This window comes from Nannospalax galili, unplaced genomic scaffold (genome assembly GCF_000622305.1).
Source record: "Nannospalax galili isolate Female #2095 unplaced genomic scaffold, S.galili_v1.0 scaffold105, whole genome shotgun sequence".
Lineage (NCBI taxonomy): Eukaryota > Metazoa > Chordata > Mammalia > Rodentia > Spalacidae > Nannospalax > Nannospalax galili.
In genome coordinates, this window is record NW_008354502.1 from 2,599,441 (window position 1) to 2,607,696 (window position 8,256).

Consider the following 8,256-nt stretch of genomic DNA (forward strand, 5'->3'; position numbering starts at 1 on the left):
TTGCATTATTATGTCATAAAAATGATTGGTACAAAATTGATAGTGTTTTAAAGTATTATACATTAATAAGAAACATTCAGTGATAAACTTAGCTTTTTTATAATGTATGGCTAAAATGAATACTCTGAAGTTTATCTTTCAAATAAAGCAAAAATGAAATATTACTCATGTATTTTCATGAATTTTAAACAATGCAAAATGTTTTAATATATTTGATTAATGTACTTGAGAATACATGAGACAGTTTCTTACTATTTTGGAGACAGCTGTATTTTAAATTTTATTGGCTATCATAAATTTATGTTGCTTTAAAGGTATGACATTATATAATCTACAATTCGTATTTAGTCACATTTATTGCCACATTTTCCTTGTTTTATATTATATTTGTGACAGATTCATTTATTACTAACATTCTGATGACCAAAGTATAAAATTCTAAAATTTAAAATATTCTCTAATTTAAAATAAAATATGAAGCCTTGAGTAAATTCCCAGAGGCCTGGAAGATTCTGTTTTCTTATGATCATGTACCAACCTTGGCTCTTACAATCCTTCCACCTCCTCTTCAGAAATGATCCCTAAGCCATGGGTTGGTAAAGTGACAATATACACAAGATCCATGCAAACTCAATTAGACAAAAACCCAGCATAGAACTGGAGAAACAGGGAGCAGGCCCCAACCTTAGCCAAGAAACTATTGGCAGTTGATTACTGCTGGGTGAGAGAAGTTGATCTTTAAGAGAGAGACTTTGGATAGGCTAACAGAGCTCCAGTGGATGAACTTGCACTGAGGGATGTCTGGGTACACAAACCACAAACCTGACTTGATACATCTTAACATATATGAGAGAATGCATGAAATCCGGTGTCTGTGTGGGTTGTAGGGGTTGTGGAGTGGGGACAGAGTGTTAAAATAATTAAGATGTATAAAATGCACAAAATTCAATAAAAATACATTGAGAAAAACTATGAAAATACATAACAGAAGATGATTTTAAGCCTTAGTTAAAAAATAAACAACATAATTTACTATATATTATAATATGTAAAAGACAGCATTTGAATTATAATATAATACATAAACCCCTTTTATTCAGACAAAATAAGGTTACTTTAAGTCATACCACATAGAATTTGTGAAAGTACAGAAGCTGAACTCTAAAATATACCATTACAGTTGCAGCTTGATGTTCAACACAGCTCCATTTCTTGGTATTGGATATTTTAGCTCATTTCAGGTCCACCTGAGCCAGGCATGAGAGAAGATGCTGGTGTCACCACCCTGGAGAAATTTATTCTCAATGAGTGTGTAAACACATGCAAATGTGAGCTAAAGGCATTTTAAATTTATGGAAAAATAAATAGAACAAGTTTTACCCCATTATATAAGTTGTTCAGGGGAAACCTCTCTGAGGTGACATTGGAACTGAGCTATATAGAGATGCTATTTTCATAATGAGGAAATATCAACTGCTTTAAAGACGGAGTGAACAGGAGCAAATGTGAATGTAAAGAATTTGGGAGACTTTCAAAGAGTTGTCTTTTACTGAAAATTTATTAATTTTAACTACCAATCTAAAGGAAATCTAGAAATAGTCTTTAATAAGAGGATACAATAATTCAAGTTTTTCCAAGGATTTTTATGCATCCTTTCTATTCTCAAAGTTATGTAGTGCAACTAAAAATAGGAAATACATCTGGTGTGGTAGTGCACAACTTGAATCCCAGCATTCACGAGGCAGAGACAGGTGAATCTCTGTGAGACTGACACCCTGAGTTCCAGGCCTCCTGGGGCTACAGGGACATCCTGTGTCAAACAAACAAATAGACAAACAAAAAGTAGTTAAATATTAGTTAGCTTATTAGAACAAAAGATAGTGCCTTCTCCGAACTACAGATCTAAGAATTGTAAAAAGAAATAGTAACATTGGCACATTTGTAGAAACTTGCTCGTGAAAAATTTGGCAGCAAGTGATGAAAGAATTTTAATTTGTTGAGATCGAAAAGTGACACATCGTAGATGTTTGAGAGGAAGAAATGAAGTAATTGGGGCTGTGTGCTATAAATGAGGTGAATTTTTAGAAGCCAGGTCTTAGACTCAATAATGCCAAAGTTGTCCCAATCACACCAACTGAATTTAAGGATGGAGAGAGGGATAAGGGTAATAAATCTGCTTGTCAGCTGGGCCTGGGGGCTCACGCCTTTAATCTTCTCATTGCAGAATTTAGTTCTGTAGAAGTTGTCTTTAAAACATCAGTTTAGGTCTCCACTTCTGAATAAAGGCTTCTCTATGCATTAAAACATTGAGATAATTACTAGAATTTTTTTTTTTTTTTTGGTCTTTTTGTGACAGGGTCTCCCTGTAGCCTCAGCTGTCCTGGAAATCACTAAGCAGACCAGGCTGGCCTTGAACTCACAGACATCTGCCTGCCTCTGCCTCCGGAGTGCTGGGATTAAAGGCAAGCACCACCACACCAGGCAATTACTAGAATTTTATACTTTTCATTTTCCTTATAAAGCTAGGAATATCTCCTCTATGAACACTTTGAATTTCCAAAAAGTACAAAGATTTGAACAAAGTCTCCTGTCCAACTCACTGTCATGGTCATTAATTAGGCAGTCCCATAGTAGGCTGTTTCTTTTGAGTCAAATGAATTAATACTTGAAACATTTACCAGAATTCTCCACTTTCATGTGGATAAGCATGCAGAATAAAGTCTTAAGGGAGGAAAAGCATCATTACCTGAACTGAAAAAAGATAAGAAAGAGATACAGAGACCTATTTCCATAGCACCCTGGAGGGCTTGTTGATTCCTGGAGTGTCTCACCAGAGGAGAGAAAGGTGCTGTGGAAACTCAGTACAGCATGATTTCCTTCTTCCATTTCTGGTTTCAACTGTCTTGGCGTACTTAAATCAGGTGCCATGTGTACGTTACATACGTTGCTAATATGTATTCTGCATCGTTTGAATCAGAAAAAAGAAATTCAGGAGTTATCATATGGTTCCCATAACAACTCTAATTAGAGTCAGTAGAGGACAAACAGTAACAGGGCTTTTAAAATCTGTCATAAGTAAACCTCAGATGCAGCACACTTTGACTACCTATGAAAAACTTGAGCACAGGGATCATTCACAGTCAGTCCCATATTGTAACCTGTAAATCAACTATACTTTAGGTGTCGTATTCATGGTTAATGAGAAAGTGTGTATTTAAAATTACGTTAAGGGAATGGAATGCCTCATGAGAATAAAACTCTGAACTGGAAAGATTTCAAGAACGTGAATAATGAACTCTTTAATTTAAGCTTAATTTATGACACATTTTTTGATTTTTATAATATTATTGTAAAAATAAATAGTTTTAGAAGAAAGGCAGATGATATTAAAACATATTGTATCCCTTTCCTGTGTGGCAAGATATTTCAGAAGTTCTAATGATAGTATTATTTTATGTGGCTTTCTGTTGTCATATAAATAATTGGATGTTCATACCTAAGTTTTACATATTTAAATAGATGTCTATGAATGGTTTTGTAGGTTCAAAGTCACATTTCTTATCTCTATTGTCGGCCATATATAATTATTAACAATACTACCAGCCTTCAGACTCATATTTTGATTTGGAACATAAAGTCATTAAGGAAAGAAAAAACAAAAGGATATTGAGAATTGCCTTAATCGCTTTTATGGAAAACTTTAAGAGAGGGGAGTACTCAAAAATATAAAACAAAGTGAGATATTGAAACCATAATGTAATTTTTGTTCGTATAATTGAAATATGTCAAACCATATTAGAGGATTAATGGATTTTTATACTATAGAGCTGTGAGAAACATAACGTTTTCTCAGAATGTATCTGTTGTCTATTGCATAATGATTAAGAGACTTGGTTAAGGTTTCCACATCTCAATCATTTAATTTCTCAAGTCATGATAAATGCAGTCTATTTTACTGAATAGTATATTAAATAATTGGATATCTTTAAAAGAACATTATAATATCTTGAGTATTATCACTATTATTTTGCCTTTCTGAAATAAATCTCGAATATCCACAGAATGATAAAAGAAAGATGCTGTGTAAAGTAGGCAGGCCTGAGATGACCTTAAATTCATCCTCTTTGTGTTGTGCATCAGTAAACTCAGAGCTGACTTTTAGAACAGATAAAACAAAGCTTTGCTACCCAGCATCTTATGTAAACATTTAAAAATATTGAGTGTTTTATTTATTGGTGATAAATACATATAAATGAAATATGAGGCTAATACTAGAAAACTTATTAGAATTAACTTTATATAAATTGCTTTATCAAGTAAAGTATGTAAACATATCTACTTAACATTTTGACTCGATACAGTTAAAGAATATTTCAGTAATTACTACACTCTACCTCAGTGTGAAAGAGATTTAAATTTTAAGGAATAACATCATGAGAAGTTATTTTGTGTTATATAGCAGAGATTTTATTTGATCTTGAAAGAATTTCTTCCTGAGCACAGGTGACTTTTATTTTTTATTTACATCAATTTGGAAATTTAATTTATAGATTGCTTTAATAGTTCCCGTTCACTCCAGTGAGAGGGATTATTGCTCTGAGTCTATGAACTTGCTCCTGCTTGGTTTCTAAATATGGATTGACAAACTGAAAGCACTTATTACAGGCATAATCAAGTTTATGTAATTAGCAGAATTGAAGACAAGTACATAAAAATAATTTTTAAATAAATTTACAGTGAGAATTAGTTTTAACATGTAACTTGATTCATAATCATGTCAAAATAAAGTTTTCAGAGTTTTCTAGGCTGCTGGGACCCTGCTCATATGAGCTTACAGCAATGGTGGCAGCATGCACAGGACCTGTGCACACTCAATCAGACAAAAATGCATCACAGAACTAGGGAAATGACCATCAGGCCCCAACCTTAGCCAAGCAACTATTGGCAACTGAGTACTGCTGATTGAGGGAGAGAGAGCTGATCTTCTTTAAGAGAAGGATTCTAGATAGACTGACTAGACTCTAGTGGGTGAACTGGGATCTAGGTAGAAAAACTTGATGGGATAGGCCTCATCATATATGACGGAATGCATGAAATCCATTAGGGAAGTCTAAGGGAGAGGGGGGAGGGACGGGGGAGAAGGTCCAAATATGATTAAGATGTTTTGTATGAAATACACAAAATTTCAATTAAAAATACATAAAAATTCCCAAAGTATATATATATATGCGTGTTTGTGTGTGCATGTGTGTGTATGTAACAATAATAATTAAAGATGTCACAAAATTGAGTAGGAGTCGTGGAAGGGGAAGAAGGACGATAAAATGTGTGTGCACCGACCGTATTCACATATGAAATTCAGAAGAAAGTTTAAAAGACTCATGAAAAATTCAGACAACAAAATTAAAAAAATATTGTTAGATAATTTTAATAAGAATATAAACTGAAACACAGATGCATATTATGTGCATGCTAGATCACAACTGTTGCAATGGAACTGTATCCCAAAGTGAAGCTTCACATACAACGTAGCTATATCTGTAAAAATGTCAGTTAAATAATCTCATCTATTTGCATGTTGTTTTTCACATGCATATATTAGAAAGTGATGCAAAAAGCCAACACAAATTAAGAAAAAGAAAAACATTTAGATTATTTACTATTTACTGTTTTTGAAGCATGCTAGAAAGGAAAATGCTCAAAATTGTGCATCACTGAAATTTGACTGGTTATATTACATAACTGTGTTTAAAAATAATCCAGAACTGATGAACAATGAAATCTATTGGCCAAATCCAAATAATGAAATTTGACTTTTGCACCATAAACATTACATCAAAATTAATACAAGCCAGAATGTAAATGACACATGAGAACTGGCAGAAATGTTAATTCACTTGATTTCATAATTTTTCATCCTATAGGTATTACAAAGCTGAGAATTGTTATGTTTTTAAATTACATCTTAGCAAGCCTCTGGTTAGAAAAGAATCACTGAATCCAAAAAGAACTTTTAAAAATTGTAAACTCAAGCCAGATGAAGTCCCAGCATAGATGTGAGAAGATATTCTTAAGAAATCCTACTTGAAGAATTATTGTAACCCATAGCTGCTGGGAGCAAAACAGATTCTATGTACCTTTAATGCAAAACAACAACACTTTACAACAAAGTGCTCCTAACCAGGGATAGAGTGTCTTAGAAGCAACCAGAGGAAGTTGGCTCTCTTCCTAGAGACAGCAAACCTTAGGCAGTGATTTCCCATAACGCTCAGTGTAAGAGGACATGGAACAGCTAAATTAAAATCAAGAAGGGATTAAAATACTTTCCATTTTGAATTATAACACAGTAAATAACCTTTAAAAATAAAATACATTTTCAAGCAAAAAAAATGGTAAAAGATGTCATCACCACCAAACTAACACTCATTTTTTTTTTAAATGAAATCTTTCAATCAGAAGGAAAATAATTACCATGCAGAAATCTAGATTTGGAAGCAATATCAGATGAATAGTATTTGTGTATAGTTAAGAATTTTCTTATTTTTCAGGAATCCTTAAAAGATGATTAAATGTGGGGCTGGAGGAATGGTCCAGCAGTTAAGATCACTTGCTGCTCTTGTAGACTGGGCTTCCATGCCCAGCATCCACATGGTGGTTTACAACCATCTATATAACTCCAGTTCCAGGGGATTTGACACCATCTTCTGGCCTTCGTGGCCAAAATAAGCATTATATACATGCAGGGAGAAGATTCATACACACAAAAATAAATGAGTAATTTTAAATGATCAAATATTTAAAATAAGACTGTGGTGAGCCATTTATTACATAAAATGTACAAAATAATATTATAGGTCATTGAGAAAGAAATGGATTCACACCCTTCTGCATTACACATTATAAGGTTTATCAGATATGTATCATAAAGTAGGTATGTATCAGATATGTATCAAAAGTAAATATGTATCAGATATGTATCATAAAGTATAAATGTATTAGAAAGTAGAATAGAAACTTAAAGATATATTCAGTATACCCTAAAAACTGAAATAATAAACCCATAACTACAGCAATTAAACCCCAAAAGACTGAAATTGAATTCTGAAATAATAACCCAGAAGAAGCTAAAAAAATGAAAACTGAAAAAGAGTAAATTGGATAGGAGGGAATATGTAATGTGAATATGTAAAGAAAAGGTGAAAGGTGGTAAGTCTTGCTGGCTGCCCTGACTGATTGTGCTCCATGTTTTTGATTGGTTTTGGTTTTTATTTTTGAGATAAGTTTCACTACCTACCCAGGCTGGCCTGGATCCTGGGGCAGTCCTCCTGTTGTGTTCTCCTAAGTGCTGGAATTTTAAACTTTTGCCATCATGCCCAACTTAAACGTGGAAAACTTCATAAGGTTGATTGTCATATAATTCAATTAATAATTAAATTTCTTGAAAAAATCCTGAATATATTCAGGTAAGTTGGAAGTGATATGGGGAAAAAAAAAACCTCCTAGTATCTGAAGTTAGGCTGTATTCACTGTGAATGTCAGTGAAGTAAACAGTTGAGTTTACAATTATGCCAGATACACTAGACCATACAAAGATTTTTACCCTATGCCAGTAATATTTTCCCACTAGAATTTGAATATTTGATATTTTAGACCTACTTATTTGATTTTTGAACTACTGAATATTCTCAGAATATTAGTATATTCATTCATGTGATCAATAATTGTCAATTTAAAATTGGAACACATTATTGAATTAGTACATAGGTCAGTTCTTGAAGAGCAGAAAAAAATGCTAATCAATTAAAATAGTACATTTTGGTCATTTTTGCATATTGGTAGTAAAGAAAAGAACAAGAAAATAATTAAATCAACAGAACACAGGAAAATTATTTAAATATGAAATGGAACAGAAAGTAACTGGGAATATCTTAAATAATAATTTATCCAATCTGAATTATTAAGCCTATAAGTGCTAATTTTAGACTAAGATTGTAACTATTGGATAGGGCTGTAAAGGTATAAAAGAAGGAGTTTTCTGTTAAAGAGTAAGCCATCAAAACTTTTACATGTTTACACAGTACTTAACTACACAATGAAACTACATTCCTTTCTTTTATCAGAGCAGTGATTAAAACAAATATTCTTACTTCCAAATTATGTACTAAAGATATAAAGTCACATGAGAAGTGTGTAATAATAACCATTTTCCACAGTCATTCTGTCTCTAGAAATTATATTTTTATTTTAATATTTTAT